Source organism: Bombina bombina, chromosome 5 (genome assembly GCF_027579735.1).
Source record: "Bombina bombina isolate aBomBom1 chromosome 5, aBomBom1.pri, whole genome shotgun sequence".
Taxonomy (NCBI): Eukaryota; Metazoa; Chordata; class Amphibia; order Anura; family Bombinatoridae; genus Bombina; species Bombina bombina.
This window is the reverse complement of record NC_069503.1, coordinates 590,346,485-590,364,807: the sequence shown is the minus strand read 5'-3', so window position 1 is coordinate 590,364,807 and position 18,323 is coordinate 590,346,485.

Genomic DNA, 18,323 nt, shown 5'->3' with positions numbered 1-18,323 from the left:
TTAAAATTGAATAAAAATGCTTTTCAGGTATTTGAGTGGAAAGGGCTCCAAAGTATATATGCATACCTAAATGTGTATACATTTGTGTATATATGTGTTTTTATGTGTATATGTGTATATATATATATATATATATATATATATATATACAGATATAAACACATAAATACACATGTATACACATATACATATGTATATATACATACATACATACACATATTTATACTTACACACATTATAGCCCTTTCCATTTAACCCTTTTAACCCTTATAACTTTACCAGGGGTTTCCTTGTAGAATAGTCCACAGTCCCCTTCTCTTGTCGTCTCTCCCTTAGACGGCGGTCAATGGAAATACATAAGGAGAGTAAGGATTCTAGAGTAGGAGGAATATTTGTTCTTGCGAGTTCATCCTTTACTGAGTCAGATAGGCCCAAATGAAATTGTTTCTTCAGAGCAGCCTCATTCCAGAGGGTATCTGGTGCCCATCTTTTGAAATCAGTGATGTAATTTTCTACAGGTCTTTTATTTTGTTTCAAATTCCTGATAGCTGATTCTGCGGTATGTTGTCTGTTAGTATCTTCATACAACACTTTACTACTACTAAATATACTACTTTGGCTAAACATTTTAAGTTATTTCATGCTGCTGATGCATTAGATCTAAAAACACAAGTGATAGATCATGTTCAGGTTTTGTTCAGGGGTGGCAATAGAGAGCTGGTTCTCAATAAAAAGAAGGTGAAGTGGATTTTTTACTTACACATCAGAACACCAACTGGTCTGAATGTAGAGAGTGATGTCAATTTATTTATTAAATAATGAGGATTAATTATAAAAGATCACCAGTGTGATATTAAAATATATTCAGTAATTATTTATAATGTATATGTGTAGTCCTTTAGGTCTAAGGACTACATGCCGTTTGGTATTAATAATGCTTTAGTGAAAAAGTAAAGATTTATTGATAAAAGTTTTGTACATGGATTGTATCCAATTACCGTATAAACATATTTAAGTTAACGGAACGGATACAAATCACTTAACACTTAGTATTAACTATTGAAGTAACAGGTGTAACATGGTAATTATTTAATGCACACATACAGGGTTTCCTGTTGGCAGTAAATAGGTGTGTTGGTTCCGCACAAAACGCGTATGCTGGGACACTCCATACCCGTTATTGTGGACTTTATAAGTTTGCTTGACACAGGACTTGCTTGTTATACATTGGGGATCTATTGAGTACGAAAGTGTGCTGTTTCTTCTTTGGAATCTACTGCTGTGATTTGGCATATTACCCGCTTCCAAAACCATTGCATGCACAGCCCTACTCTGGATGAGTATCCTTGCTGAAGATACGATAAGGGCAGCTCCAGATTAGTGGTAAGCGCACCAGTATATTTGTGCTTATACAGTAGAATAGACACATGGTGATAAATAATCTCAACTAAAGAAAAAACATACCCAATGCCACCATATAAAAAATAATAATTTAAAAAATAGTAATAAATAAATGCTTAAACACTAGAGTTCCTAATAATGTTGTTTGTTGAATTACTTCAGTCTCCCCTCTTGTTGGTAAAACTGTTTAATGGAGCATTCCTTAAAGGCACAGTAAAGTTATAATTATACATTCATGATTTAGACAGAGCATACCATTTTAAACAACTTTCTAATTTACTTATATTATTTAATTTGCTTCCTTCTTGTTATCCTTTGCTGAAAGGTTTATCTTGGTAAACTCAGGACCAGCAAATAACCTAGGTTCTAGCTGCTAATTGGTGGCTGCATATATATACCGATTGTCATTGGCTCACCCTTGTGTTTAGTTAGAAACCAGTAGTGCATTGATTCTCCTTCAACAAATGATACCAAGAGAATGAAACAAATTTGATAATAGAAGTAAACTGGAAATTGTTTAAAATTGTATGTTCTATCTAAATTATGAAAGAAAAATTGTGGGCTTCATGTCCCTTTAAGTAGAATAATGGTGTATGAGAATGCTAAAAAGAAAATATTATTGAAACTTGTTTATTCAGAGTTGCAAGATTTACCTGAGGAAGGCAACCAGTACTGAAACATTTTTATATATGGCATGGACAAAATTATATGGACACTTAATATAGAATACCTTTGCAAACTAATGCTTTGTCTGAAAGATGTGTTTATGGAAGCTACCAGGGGTCAAGTCGAGCGGGAACGCATGGGAATGGAGTTCCTGCACTATTTTTGCAGGAGGAACTAAGTTCCCTCTGGACTGAGAACAGAAATGCATCAGTAAACACTGCTGCTGCTGGTGGGAGAAGCTGGAACACAGTCTGGTTAGAGGGATAGTGAGATCCTCAAGTAATGGGAAGTAAAACTTCCTACAATACACTAAATGCAAGCCTGTCAGTGGTCCTTCTGTGTTATCACCCCACAATGTGTGTAACACATGGTGCTTACATTTCTGTGTGGTTTGCTCTGGCTTTATTTAACTCCCCTCAGCAGAAATAGGACTATTGCACCTTAAGTGGGTGAGACTGTGACAGAGGAGGATTCTCAGGCCAAATGGCAACCATTCAACCCCATTATTTGATTTAATTTGCTTTTATTAACCAAAGTGTATAGATTATATACATATAAATACAGCATGTGTGTGTGTGTGTGTATATATATATATATATATATATATATATATATATATAAAAACAATCGCCTAGATTACGAGTCTTGCGTTAGCCTTAAAAAGCAGCTTTGAGAGGTCCCAACACTGCTTTTTAATGCCCGCTGGTATTACGAGTCTTGCAGGTACAGGTGTACCGCTCACTTTTTTTCCGCAACTCGAGCATACCGCAAATCCACTTACGTCAATAGCGTATCCTATCTTTTCAATGGGACTTGCATAACGCCGGTATTACGAGTCTTCGAAAAAGTGAGCGGTACAGCCTCTCCTGTCAAGACTGATACCGCATTTAAAAGTCAGTAGTTAAGAGTTTTATGGGCTAACGCCGTAGTATAAAACTCTTAACTAAAATGCTAAAAAGTACACTAACACCAATAAACTACCTATTAACCCCTAAAAGGAGGCCCTCCCACATCGCAAACACAATATTAAAATTTTTAACCCCTAATCTGCCTAACCGGACATCGCCGCCACTTCAATAAATGTATTAACCCCTAAACCGCCACACTCCCGCCTCGCAAACACTAGTTAAATATTATTAACCCCTAATCTGCCGTCCCTAATCTGCTGACCCCAACGTCGCCGCCACTATATTAAATTTATTAACCCTAAAATCTAAGTCTAACCCTAACATCCCCCTTACTTAAATATAATTTAAATAAATCGAAATAAAATTACTACAATTAAATAAATTGTTCCTATTTAACACTAAATACTTTCCTATAAAATAAACCCTAAGATAACTACAATATAACTAATAGTTACATTGTAGCTATTTTAGTTTTTTTTTTTTATTTTACAGGCAACTTTGTATTTATTTTAACTAGGTACAATAGTTATTAACTAGTTATTAACTATTTAATAACTTCCTAGTTAAAATAAATACAAATATACCTGTAAAATAAATCCTAACCTAAGATACAATTACACCTAACACTACACTATAATTAAATTAATTACCTAAACTAACTACAATTAATTACAATTAAATTAAAGTACGAAAAAAACCCACACTAAATTACAGAAAATAATAAAATAATTACAAGAATTTTAGTTTAATTAGTTTACACCTAATCTAATCCCCCTAATAAAATAAAAAGCCCCCCAAAATAATAAAAATCCCTACCCTATACTAAATTACAAATAGCCCTTAAAAGGGCCTTTTGCGGGGCATTGCCCCAAAGTAATCAGCTCTTTTACCTGTAAAAAAAAATACAATACCCCCTCCCAACATTAAAACCCACCACCCACACACCCAACCCTACTCTAAAACCCACCCAATCCCCCCTTAATAAAACCTAACACTAACCCCTTGATCCAATCAGCCAATAGGATTGAGCTTGCATTCTATTGGCTGATTGGAACCCTGAAAGGGTTGGGTGTGTGGGTGGTGGGTTTTAATGTTGGGGGGGTATTGTATTTTTTTTACAGGTAAATGAGCTGATTACTTTGGGGCAATGCCCCGCAAAAGGCCCTTTTAAGGGCTATTTGTAATTTAGTATAGGGTAGGGATTTTTATTATTTTGGGGGGCTTTTTTATTTTATTAGGGGGATTAGATTAGGTGTAATTAGTTTAAAACTCTTATAATTATTTTATTATTTTCTGTAATTTAGTGGGGGGGCTTTGGTACTTTATTATATTTAATTTAATTGTAATTAATTGTAGTTAGTTTAGGTAATTAATTTAATTATAGTGTAGTCTTAGGTGTAATTGTAACTTAGGTTAGGATTTATTTTACAAGTATATTTGTATTTATTTTAACTATGAAGTTATTTAATAGTTAATAACTAATAACTATTGTACCTAGTTAAAATAAATACAAAGTTACCTGTAAAATAAAAAAAACACCCTAAGATAGCTACAATGTAACTATTAGTTATATTGTAGCTATCTTATGTTTTATTTTATAGGTAAGTATTTAGTTTTAAATAGGAATAATTTAGTTAATGATAGTAATTTATTTAGATGTATTTAAATTATATTTAACTTAGGGGGGTGTTAGGGTTAGACTTAGATTTAGGGGTTAATAACTTTATTATAGTGGCGGCGACTTTGGCGGTGGCAGATTAGGGGTTAATAAATGTAGTTAGGTGGCGGCGACATTGGGGGCGGCAGAGTAGGGGTTAATAAATAAAAAGTAGGTGTCGGCGATGTTGGGGGCAGCAGATTAGTGGTTCATAGGGATAATGTAGGTGGCGGCGGTGTCCGGAGCGGCAGATTAGGGGTTAATAATTATAATGTAGGTGTCGGCGATGTCGGGGGCGACAGATTAGGGGTTAATAAGTGTAAGATTAGGGGTGTTTAGACTCGAGGTTCATGTTAGGGTGTTAGGTGTAGACATAAAAAAGTATTTCCCCATAGGAATCAATGGGGCTGCGTTAGAAGCTGAACGCTGCTTTTTTTGCAGGTGTTAGGTTTTCTTTCAGCCGATTCTCCCCCATTGATTCCTATGGGGAAATCATGCACAAGCATGTTACACCAGCTCACCGCTACCGTAAGCAACGCTGGTATTGAGGTGAGATGTGGAGCTAAATTTTGCTCTCCGCTCACTTTTTTGCGGCTAACGCCGGGTTTAAAAAAACCTGTAATACCAGCGTTGTCTTAAGTGAGCAGTGAGAAAAAAATGCTCGTTAACACCGCAAGCCTTACCGCCAAAAACTCATAATCTAGCCGAATATTAATTGTGAGGGGGGTGGAAGTCTCGGTAAGTTCCCATACTTTTTTTTTGTAGGACTTGACCCCTGGAAGCTACTAATTATTCTTGTAGGTAATTTAGGAAACAAATTGGATTAGCATGTACATTAAAAAGGCATGAAAGTAGGCTAGGGAAAAAATGCCAGAATCATGTTTCAGTTATTCATAGCATCTTCATCTTCAAAGAGTGAGCATTTTCCTGATTTTAGGTACAGTATGTTTACAGAATTTATTAAAGGGCATAAAAAGGGACTATAAAAACAGTAAATATAATGAAAACTAATCAGGAAATCTATATGTTGTTTGCAATTGATATTTAACTTTATATTGCTCATTGGACAATCCTCACAGGTGTTGTTATGAAAATATGGAAATTATTATTTAACATAAGACAGTTAGCTCTTTTTAGGAGTGCTTTTCCCATATTCTTGCATACATTTGTTATGGAAAGGGACTAATGTCAATAAGCCTTACATGGGCAGGGTCACAGCTCATTTAGGGCAAGATTAACAGTTATGAGTGAGCTATTAGGTGGTTTGCATGCGTCGTATTTTCCGCTCGTATTACAAGTTCAAAGTAAACACGATTGCTTGAGCACAATTGAAGTTAACGTGCGTCAGGTTAGCACAACCTCAGAGCTCTGGTTAGCTGTTTTGCAAAACAAAAAAGTGTCACAAAACACATAAAAAATACATTACAAAGTATACTTACACTCATAATAACACCGTCTAATAAAAAATATTAAATAAAAAAATATTGCTCAAAAAGTTATAAAGGCTCAAAGATATGAGGTATCAGGTGTTAGAAAAAAAGTAGGCAAAGGGCTTCAACATAGAGATACATACACATGTCTACTATGGGCGTTACCATGACATCATGCATATACACAGATGAAGCTGGACGCCCCCACTCACCTTCAATAAGCTATTCAGATGGTGGCGCTGATAACAGTACATAGTTCTGCCATCCTGCCTTCCTTTCAAGCATGTTTGCATTACGGTAAGAATACCAGGTTGGTCTGATATTGTTATGCTTGTGGGATACCCCTCTATCAGACTGAACTCGGACAGTAGTCTTGTTATCCCGGCATTGAGCCGGAATGATAGGGAATATCCCAGAGCAGAGGAAGCTAGCAAGATGAGGAGAGCGTCACTCACGACAGGCAGGACAGTCCCCAGTGGCAACGGCAGAACAGTGCAAGGCAAATCACTGTATTGGTCAAACAGGCAGGATTTGGCAACAGTAAATCAGTCCAGGGACAAAGCACTAGAATGGTCAGGCAGGCAGGCAAGGTTTGGCAACGTTAAAGCAGTCCAAGGGCACACCACTAGAATGTCAGGCAGGCAGAGTTCGGCAACAAAGAGGCAATCCAGAATAACAGGGGTTAATAAGCAGAGTAGCATAGTCAGACAGGCAGAGTTCAGCAGCAGCGTATCAATCCAGCAATTCAGGGGTATAGCAGGCAGAGTAGTCAGACAGGCAGGGTTCAAACACAGTAAGGCAATAAGAAGAAACGGTCTATCACTCCCAGGAGCACACAAAATAACACCTATACTTGGGCAGTGATAGATCATTTGAAAGAAGCTTACATAGGCGCAGGATTCAAGCCACAGGCGTCCGGACCGGCATCAGGAGACAGGAGCGTGCAGCGATGACATTAGCGCCGCACGCATCCGGACCCGACACAACCCCTGGCAATGAGCAGGTAAGGAGCCGCTGTGCCCCTAGCAACGGCTAGAGCGGCGCGGCGTGACATAGCCCCTCTCAAGGGTTCCCTCCAGGAATCAGAACCGGCCTCAAAGGATGAGCAGCATGGAGTCTGGAGACCAAAGATGGAGCATGCACATCATGGGCAGGAACCCAGGAACCATCTGCCACAGAATAACCCTTTCAGTGTATCAGATACTGCAGTTGTCTGAACCTGTATCTGGAGTCCAGGATCTTAGCTACCTCATATTCAGGGTCACCACGGACCAGGAGCGGAGGAGGAGTTTGGAGCCGGGTATATCTATTCTTGATGTAAGGCTTGAGTAGTGAGATGTGGAAGACTGGGTGCATGTGCAGGGTTTTGGGTAAGGCCACTTTGTAGGCAACAGGAGACATTCTTTTCAGGACCTTGTAAGGACCTTGGCCCCAATTTGTGACAGGATTGACGTAGACCAATATGTTGAGTAGAGACCCAAACATGGTCACCCACTGGGATGGCACGTACAGAAGCTCTATGACGATCAGCAAACTTTTTATATCTAGAGACAGCTGAACGTAGCTGAGAGCGAATACGTTGCCAATGAGTGGTGAGTCTAGTGAAGTGTCGGTCTGCAGCAGGAACCCCAGTGGACTGAGCAGAAAGAGGGAAGACACAAGGTTGATACCCTGCTGCGGCTTGAAATGGAGAACATCTAAGAGAAGAGTGCCAATGAGTCTTTCTTGCCAGCTCAGGGTAACAACTTAGACCAGTTGGTATGGCAAGCGTTGACAAAGGCTCTAAGGTAGGCTTCAAGATCCTGGTTTACTCTCTGTTAGTCCATTGGTCTGAGGATGGTAGCCAGAAGACAAGGAAACAGTGGTTCCAATCAATTTACAAAAGGCTCTCCAAAAGGTGGAGATGAACTGTGGACCTCTGTCGGAAACAATGTTCACCAGAATGCCATGACGTTGTATCACATGCAAGAGAAAAAGAGATGACAATTCTTGGGCAGAAGGCAGTTTGGTTAGGGGTACAAAATGAGCCAGTCTGGAAAAGCGATCCACCACAACCCAGATAACTGTATTGTGGTCAGAAGGAGGAAGGTCCACAATTAAATCCATTGTTATGTGTGTCCATGGTTGTTTGGGAATGAACAATGGTTGGAGCAAGCCAGGAGGCAAGGATTGGGGAATTTTATTGGCAGCACAAGTTGTGCAGGCTTTCACATAATCCTGGGCATCAGACTTCATAGTGGGCCACCATACGTGTTGGGAAAGACGCTTAAATGTCCTAGTCAAACCAGGATGTCCTGAGAGTTTACTATCATGAGCCCAGGATAGCACAGGGGTGCATAGATTCAGAGGAACAAAGAGGATATCGGAGGCCACAGGGGCTCCAGGAGGTTTACTAGACTGGGTGCATTGTTATCTTTGCAGAAGAGTGGTATTTAGTCGAGCAACAACACAGGAGGAAGGTATGATGTGTTCAATAGGAGCTTCAAAGAAGTCACTTGAGTGAGGGATTTGACAGGAAAGGGTATCCACCTTCTTGTTCTTGGTTCCAGGAAGATAAGAGACCACAAAGTTAAAACGGTAAAAGAACAAGGCCCACCTGGCCTGTCGAGGATTGAGTCGATGGGCAGTCTCTAGGTAAGTGAGATTCTTGTGGTCAGTGAGAATCTGTATGGGATCGGCGGTACCCTCTAACCAATGACGCCATTCAGTCAAAGCCATCTTAATGGCTAAGAGTTCATGATTACCCACATCGTAATTCCTCTCAGCACGAGTAAAGCTCTTAGAGAAAATGGCTACAGGGTGTGACTTGGAAGTCAAAGGATCCCTTTGGGTTAGAACTGCTCCAGCCCCTATCTCGGAGGCATCAACCTCTAAAGTGAACTGTAGGTCAGGATCAGGATGGCAGAGCACAGGAGCAGAACAGAAAGCCTTTTTCAGACAAGAGAAAGCATTTATGGCTTCCGGAGGCCGGTGTTTACAGTCTTTGTCCCGTTGTGTCAATTCAGTGAGAGGAGTGACCGTTTGTGAAAAGTTCTTTAAAAATTTGCCGTAATAATTGAAGAACCTCAAGAACCTCTGCAATTCCTTTAAAGAAGTAGGTTGAGGCCATTCTAGAACTGCAGTGAGTATAGCAGGATCCATGGCAAAACCTTCTTTCGAGATGACATAGCCAAGGAACTGGATCTGAACTTGATCAAACTCACATTTTTCTAGCTTGGCTACAAAGAATTGTCTTTGAAACTTAGAAGAACTTATCTCACGTGTTTATGATGCTCCTCTAAAGTGGAAGAGAAAACAAGGATGTCATCCAGATAGAAGATGACAGTGCGGTTGAGGAGGTCACGGAAAACATCGTTTACAAATTCCTGGAAGACTGCAGGGGCATTACACAGCCCAAAGGGCATTACAAGGTATTCGTAATGTCCGGATCTTGTGTTGAAGGCGGTCTTTCATTCGCGGCCTGCAAAGATACAAATATGCCCCACGTAAGTCCAATTTGGTGAAAAAGCGAGCATCCTGGAGCGAGTCATACAGTCCGGTGATCAATTGAATGGGATAGCGATTCTTGATAGTTATGTTGTTCAAGGCCCTGTAGTCGATGTAGGGTCTGAGCCCACCAGAAAGAAGCCTGCCCCAGCAGGAGAAGAGGAAGGGCGAATGAAACCTTTAGCTAGGTTCTCTTGGATGTACTCCTCCATGGATTTGGTTTCAGCTTTGGAGACTGGATAAGTCCTCCCTTTAGGAAGTGGGGCTCCGTGAAAGATTTCAATCTTGCAGTCATAAGGACGGTGGGGTGGCAGTACGTCAGCTGCTTTTTTCTCAAATACATCTGCAAAGTCTGCATATACCGAAGGAAGGTCTAGAGGAGTCTGTATACTGGCTATGGGGATGTGGAGCAGAGTAGTGACTTTTGCAAGGCAGGAGTGGAAATAGGAGGTACCCCAGGAGGCCAGTTGTCCCTCAGCCCAGTCGAACTGTGGATTGTGTACCTGAAGCCAAGGAAGACCAAGGATGCAGCTGTTCGGTATGATGGACTCCCACAGTCAGGGTTAAGGGTGCTGACTCGAAATGGATCAACCCTGAACCAAGGGGGGTTCCATCCAGAGTAGTTATTTTGAGACAATGTCTTTTCTGCAAAAGAGGCAAACCAGCTTGAATCATGAAATGGTGATCCAGGAAGTTTCCAGCTTCCCTGAATCAATGAAGGTTTGAGTGTGGACAGTATTTTGAAGGAAGGTAAGGGTAACAGGTACCAGGATCCAAGAGGAGTGTGGGGATTTAGTAGAGATCATGCTTAGAGGTACCCCTGTGTGATCCTCTAAGCAGTGGCTTTTCCTGTCCGAATGTCGCAGTCCTTTAGTTGGTGGGTGTTGGACCCACAATAAAAGCATAGTCTCAATCTCCTTCTTCTCTGTCTTTCAGACTCTGAAGGTTTGAAGGAGGAGAGATCCATGGGTTCCTCAATTGAGGTAACTGGAGCTGCTGAAGGGGTAGAGGATACTGCCGAAACCGAACAACTAGGAGGATGGGAAGGAAGGACCCTCCTTGTCCTGTCTCTCTTGGCTTATCTCTCCTGGAAGCGAGAGTCCAGGCTGATACATAGTGTTATAACATCATCCGAAGGAATATTACGATAAGTGAGTTCATCTTTGATGCGTTCATGCAGACCCCTCCTAAAGGCTGCCTTGAGAGCACTGCCCTCCCAAGTGGTTTCAAGTGCCAAGGTGCGAAACTCAATGGCAAATTGTGCCACAGTTTTATTACCCTGGCGGAGGTCCAGGAGAGAAGATTCTGCAGCAGAGGTACAGCCAGAAGTACCAAACACAGAAGAGAATGCAGAAATGAAATCATCAGCATCATGCAGGAGTGGAGCGTTCTGTTCCAAAACGGGAGAGACCCAGGCTAGGGCCTTGTCTTTCAGTAAGAAAATGACAAAGGTAACCCTTGAGTGGTGAGACTGAAAGGTGTGAGGATCATTGCGGAAGTGCAGCCTGCATTGATTAAGAAAACCCCTGCAATCAGTGGTACCTTCATACTTGTCAGGCAAAGGTATCCGGGGTATACTTCCAGAAGCAGAGGAAGAAGTCGCAGTACTAGGAGTAGGGATTGGTGGTAAAACAACAGGAGCAGTATTCCTCGCTGTAACCAGTAAGGAGAGTTGAGCGGTAATAGCTTCTAGCTTGGAATCCATATTCTGCAGCTGTGTGGTATAGGATCCCAACATCTGTCCCTGAAGATAAACAGCTTGTGCCACCTCACCTGGTTCCATGGCCCAAGTATAATGTTATGCTCGTGGGATACCACTCTATCAGACCGAACTCGGACAGTATTCTTGTTAAACCGGCGTTGAGCTGGAATGATAGGGAATATCCCAGAGCAGAGGAAGTTAGCAAGATGAGGAGAGCGGCACTCACCACGTGCAGGACAGACCCCAGTGGCAACGGCAGAACAGTGCAAGGCAAATCACTGTAATGGTCAGACAGGCAGGAATCAGCAATAGTAAAGCAGTCCAAGGACAAACCACTAGAATGGTCAGGCAGACAGGGTTTGGAAACTGTAAAGCAGTCCAAGGGCACACCACTAGAATGGTCAGGCAGGCAATCCAGAATAACAGGGGTTAATAAGCAGAGTAGAGTAGTCAGACAGGCAGAGTTTAGTAATTTTCTCTACTTTGCAGCTGTGTGCTACAGTTGTACTTCCTCGTTGTGACTACTCAAGCCTACTGACTGCTGTCAGCTCTACAGATCTCCTGCTCTCTTCTGTATAGTGATTACACAGATCTCTTGTGTGTTACTACAAGGTGCCAAAGGATTTCTTTGCTCTGCTGATGTTCCCCCTCCACTCTGAGGTTTGTCAAACCAGAAGCCTTTACACAAACTGTTCAGTCTCATCACAGTGCTGCTGTTTTCACCTTGCTGACAGTGTTCCTGATAAACTCATGAGTAATACACCAGTACTCCTCCAGGAAGAGGTATATCTTGAACTCAGTCACATAGAGTAGATATTATTAATTTCTGCTATTGTGATTAAATCAAGCTGTGCAAGACTCTGGGACTATATTTCAGTGACTTACTATCATCCCTGCAGTTCTGAAGTTATTTACTTGCTTGTTCTATGCTTAATAAGTATCAGCTGCTATACTAAAACCAATAGACTTTTTCTATGCTTATTAAGTATCTGCTGCCTGCTAATTATATTGTGGCTGTGATACCTGTGCTTCAACATTCTATATTTGCCTGCATGCATATCTCTCATTATTAAGTATCTGCTGTTTGTTAATTATATTGTGGCTGTGATACTTAAGCTTCAACATTATCCACTTGCCCGCATGCATATTCTCTCATACTTGGTCTGAGAGCTATTCCAACTACTTGTGCCTGATCCTCTAGAACAATAACATACTTTCTTTGCATAAACATTCAGCAAAAGAAACAACTCTTCTGATATCTGTGTGTTATATACTGCATTTAAGTAAGTTAACCCATAGTGGTTCCCTCAGCCAAGGATCATAACAGAACCTCAGTTACTAATACTTCCTGCTTCAAACACGGTGTGAGACTGAGTGGAACATAGTTATAAAAATACAGTTCCTTACACACACAAAGTAACACCAATACTTGGGCAGTGATAGATCGTTTGAAAAGAAGCTTACATAGGTGCAGGATTCGCACCACAGACGTCCGGACCGGCATCAAGAGACAGGAGCATGTGGCGATGACGTCAGTGCCGCACACATCCGGACCCAATGAGCAGGGAAGGAGATGCTGTGCCTTAGCAACGGCTAGAGTGGCGCGGCGTGACAGATATGTATTAGATATCGTGACACATAGTGGCCTATCCTTATATCCCATAATGTGCCATTATACACTATCTCACACTTCCGTTACACACTTGGTCGAGTTACACATGGGGGTACACTGTAGATTGTTAAAGCTACTATTTCCCTGTTGGGATAATCATGTCACTGTTCGTTACTAATGAAATTGCACTGGTATTAATGCAATTGCACTCTGATGAACTGTTTATATTTTAAATGTGAATACTTTTGTTGTTGATGTGGCTACTTTGCTTTGTATGTGGTTTGATATCACTATGACAACCCTTTGGTGGTTTTTCTGTTGGGAGAGGGACTGTCTATAAGTCAGTTTGTTTTTTGCACTGTTGTTGGTCTGATGAAGGGGTGAACACCCCGAAACATAACTAAGGAATAAAGTTTGGATACATTTCATAAGTCCAGTGAGTGCTTCATCTAATTAATTCTGTGATTCCCTCTAAGCACCCTGGCATGTGTTTATGCTGTTTGTATTATTATTATTAATATCGGTTATTTGTAGAGCGCCAACAGATTCCGCAGCGCTAAGAGTGCACCTATCTTTATAATATATTTATATGCCTATATATGTGTACATATGTATGTATTTATATGTGTATATACTGTATGTATTTACAAGGCTATGATTATGGCGGACTGCCGAAACGCGTAAGCCGGTTGTGCTACACATTGCTATGTTACCTTTTGTGAGTTGGCTGTCTTTTGATTTTAATGATGATGGAATAAAAGTTATATTTTATTAGAGTGAACTCCTCTTCTTTCATCTATGATGTTTATTGACTAGCTGATATATGCTCTATTACAAGCACGCTAGAGAACAGCTGATTGGGAACTTGCACACCCCCCCAAGGCTGACGTCATTACTCGATCCATTGTTGGATTTACTGAAGTAAGTGCTGGAGCACATTGGTTTAGACAACCGATCTAACAGAGGTTTGTGCGGGAGCACATTGGCATTGTTGCCAGGTAAGCACCTATACCGGGCTTATGGAGTGTTCTCAACACCAGACGAACACATACTGATAAACCTCATGGAGGTATGTGAAAAGCAAGTTAAATGATAGTCAGCAAGAAAAAATAAGAGTTTGGACTAAGGTTCAAGAGGGGATTGATCTTTGTTGTACCGTAAGATACCCATGGCAGGATGAGGATAGCTCCGGGATTTACACTCGTAACGCAACGCTGTACTCTTAACACTTTATCCTAAAAGTAGTTAGGGGGGAACCCTTTGATGGTACTACGTTTCTCATTTTCCATTCAGTATTCTATACTGGTGCAGTTTTATTGAATTTACATGCGTATAACCAACATATCCTTTTGTGGGTTATTATTTATATATGTATTTACAGACATATATGCACATATAAACACATAAATACATATCTACATATGTAAACATATATTGAAGTGCATTGGAGCCCTTTTCAATTAAGTAGATGAAAAAATGAAAATAGTTATGCAATATTCATATTTAATAAAGTTTTATAGTGTATATTTACTGTAAATATTGCACATGCCAGTGTTCTGGACATAGCAGAATATGTTCTAAGTATTTATAAATAGATTTCCCTACATATATCTGTATATATCTATATGAAATTATATATGAATATATATTGTACCAAAACCATAAATATGTAAAAAAAAAAAAAATATTTATTTATGAATAAATAGAACATATTGTTCCATGTGAAGAACATATGAATGTAAAATATTTAAAAAAATTATGTCGGATTAGCACACTTGCGAATATGCGATCCTGTTAGCACACGAGTAGGGTGTTAGGTTTTTTTCACTTTTTTGCTCATTTGACCTCTATAAGGGAATACATTATCGCACATGATATTCTAACTTTGGCTTTTTAGGTGACGCGGGTTAGCGTGCAAGCAAAAACAGTTTACTTTCAACTCATAGTAAGAGCCCAAACCGATGCACGCAAAAAGCTTACTTTGAGCGCAGTTAATGCTCAAGCGGGAGAGTTAAATATCCCTCCACCTGTAATCTAGCCCTTAGGTAGGGGATGGGCTTTGCTGAGCAGGGAATGGGCAAAACTGAGTGGATATGGGATTGATAAGGGTCTTGAATAGGCATCCTCAGCAAACCAGGGCATTTTCTACTGTTCTGTAGAGCTCAGGAGGGTAATTGAGTCAACACTTCCAAACCAGAAGAATTAGGAGGATACATTAAAGAAAAAAATAAAATGTCCCTAAAATAAGAGTAGACGTGCACAAGTAAAGCAATACAATTACTTAGGTTATCCAGCAAATGCTAATTACATTGTACTGAGTAATCAATTTTGGGGTAAGCTATTTTACACGTCCTATCTAATCCACCTTCTCACACTGCATAGTGTGTTTTTTGTTTTTAAATTCCATAACTCATGAATGTTCAGCATGTATCCAAAGTAGGAACTTCATGGTTTAATCTAACACTGAGTAAACAGTTTTTGTACATGTTAACATCAAAACATGATGACTTCTTAAGCATGATAAGATCTTAACAATCTCAGCACAGAAATAATATTTGTTCATTTGTAGAATGTGTAACATTTCTGTTTGCTAACTAAGCCAAAAGGAAGCCAGAAAAAAAGTTCTAAGGGGCTGAATTATTAATCTTCAAATGGAGCTTGATGCCCCTGTTTCTGCGTGAGCCTTCAGGCTCGCCAGAAACAGCAGGTATGAAGCAGCGGTCTTAAGACCGCTGCTCCATAAATGGTCCGCCTGCTCAGAGGCTGTGGACATCAATTCGCCCGATCCTATACGATCGGGCTGATTGACACCCCCTGCTAGCGGCCGATTGGCCGCGAATCTGCATGGGGCGGCATTGCACAAGCAGTTCACTAGAACTGCTTGTGCAATGATAAGAGAAAACTGCAAGCACAAGAGAGGCGCACAAATGTGTGTATCCGTAGCGAACAACGAAGTATAACAGACACCAAACTTATACACAGACTACTCACAATATCCCCAAGCACACTTATGTGCTAGTAGTAGCGGGCTGGTTATCAGAGCTACCCAGCTTGCTCCCTCCGGCACTCGCTCGCTCCCAATCTGAAAGATGAGAAGCGCCCAAATGTGTGTATCCGTGATGACCAGAAAAACCCAAACTCCACAATTCTTACACAGGGTACTCACAATTTGAAGAAGCACACTTATGTGCTTGTAGACGCAGGCTGGCTATCAGAGCTAACCAGCTAGCTCCCTCAGGTATCAAAGGTTCCTCCAACGTAGGTGTATGGTAATGCTGTTCTCACCCAATAAGTAGCAAAGCCAGAATAAAATCAAGGTATTTATTGATATAAACAATATTGGCTGTAATACAATGCTACATATAGGTGAGCATATGGAAATATGCTACGCGTTTCTCGGCTACTAACGGCCGTTTCATCAGGCATATTATACATAGAACTTCCACCGGCTTTTATAGCGTGATTACCATACAACCTACATAATTACGACCTCCCTAAAAAAGGTGTGTGAGCTTATCACCCAATGACCAACTCCGGTTTTCATATCAACCTCTATGATACGCTGTCCGCACTAGGTGTGTGTGAATCACGCCAATCACTTATATTAATTGTTGGGGGATGTGCGCTCAGCGTGCCTGAGATCAATAATGAGAATTTTTCTGAAACCCAGCTGTATGCCGTTCTATGGTAGTACACAGCGGCTGTTATCCCACACTAAGAGAAACTAAAATATTGATCTTGCTCTCTCCACACCTAATGCACTAGTAAAAGTAGATAACATATATATATAACAATCGATAAATAATAAAATATAAAATATAAACACATCATACCTAACTCATTTTAAAAGGGGTTTAAAATATTTGATATCTAGATTATATATAAATATCATAAGTCCATAAACACAATATATACTATATGGATTAAAAAAGTGATTAAACTTTACGGCTCCTATACCTAAGGTGCCATTCCTCCCACCAGGAGCAGAAGCTTATGCATGTGGTATGTGTAAATCCACATATAAAGTAGCGGTCACCATTACTTCGTGAATTTTAATTGAATTAGGTCCAAGGTGTCACCCTATTTATTATATTCATATGAGGCATTATGTTAGCGTACCCAGAATGATGTAGTATATATCAGGCAGTTTTTGCCCTGTTCGTCAATTTTTTATTCCTGTTATGTTTTGTTCATACAGTTTCCTATACGTCCATAAGGATGTGATAATAATAATTGTGAATTAAATAATAAAATAGTGAATGAATACTAACGAATATCCCTATATTCCTAATTACAGATTTGTGACCCTAACTATAAGGGTGTATAAATAGTATACAATAACCCAATTTCAAAGGTGACTAGAATTCTAGTACTAAAGTGATGTGCACTATAAATAATGTTAGAATGAGAAGGGGGATATATATTGGATCAGTATACATCCAAATGCTTCTTGATGAAGGCCTATACTATAATAAAGTGTGTTCATGTGAAAAACTATTGTGATACATACGTGTATACATATATATAGAATAACTGTGTATAAGTAGTTTATTGATATATAAAATCTAGTGCTATATAAATTAGTGAGAATCATGAATACATGTAGATCATGAAGTGTGAATCTAAAAATATGTGAGGTGTTGATACAACTGTAATGGTGTAATATAAATTATAAGCGAAACTTATTTAAAACTAAAATTAAATGTGTGATATATGGGTCCTGAGATGCTATATCTAGGTGATACTAAGTACATATAATAGATGTTATATCGAGATAATAATAGACTATACTACTCGTGACGTGTATAGGATGTTATATTATAGTGATCATGGAATATGGATAGATGATTATATTAAAATCTATCAACTGTGTGCTCTAAAAGGTCCATCACCTATCTGATATATTAGGGAGGATGAAATAATCCAGTCACCTATCTATGGCCCTATTTCCTTCTTATGAGGAGTATGCCTCTGTGATGTTGTGCCAATGTATATATTTAGAAGGCTGCAGAGTCGATAACTTCGTTGAGCCCATTAGGGAATAGTGTTCCAAACTTATATATCCAAAAAGTTTCACGTTGTCGTAATTTAATAAATCTATTATATTTGTTAGAATCTGGAATACTTTCTATCGGTGTAATCTTGAATGTGCATTTATCACCTTTATGTTCTGACAAGTGATGTCTGGGTACACTGTGTTTATCTGATGAATTCTTAATATTACGAAGATGCTCACTCCACCTAGTGCGTATATTTCGTGTCGTGCGTCCCAAATACTGTATCCCACATTTGCAGATAACATTCGTAATATTAAGAATTCATCAGATAAACACAGTGTACCCAGACATCAGCGTATAATATGCCTGATGAAACGGCCGTGAGTAGCCGAGAAACGCGTAGCATATTTCCATATGCTCACCTATATGTAGCATTGTATTACAGCCAATATTGTTTATATCAA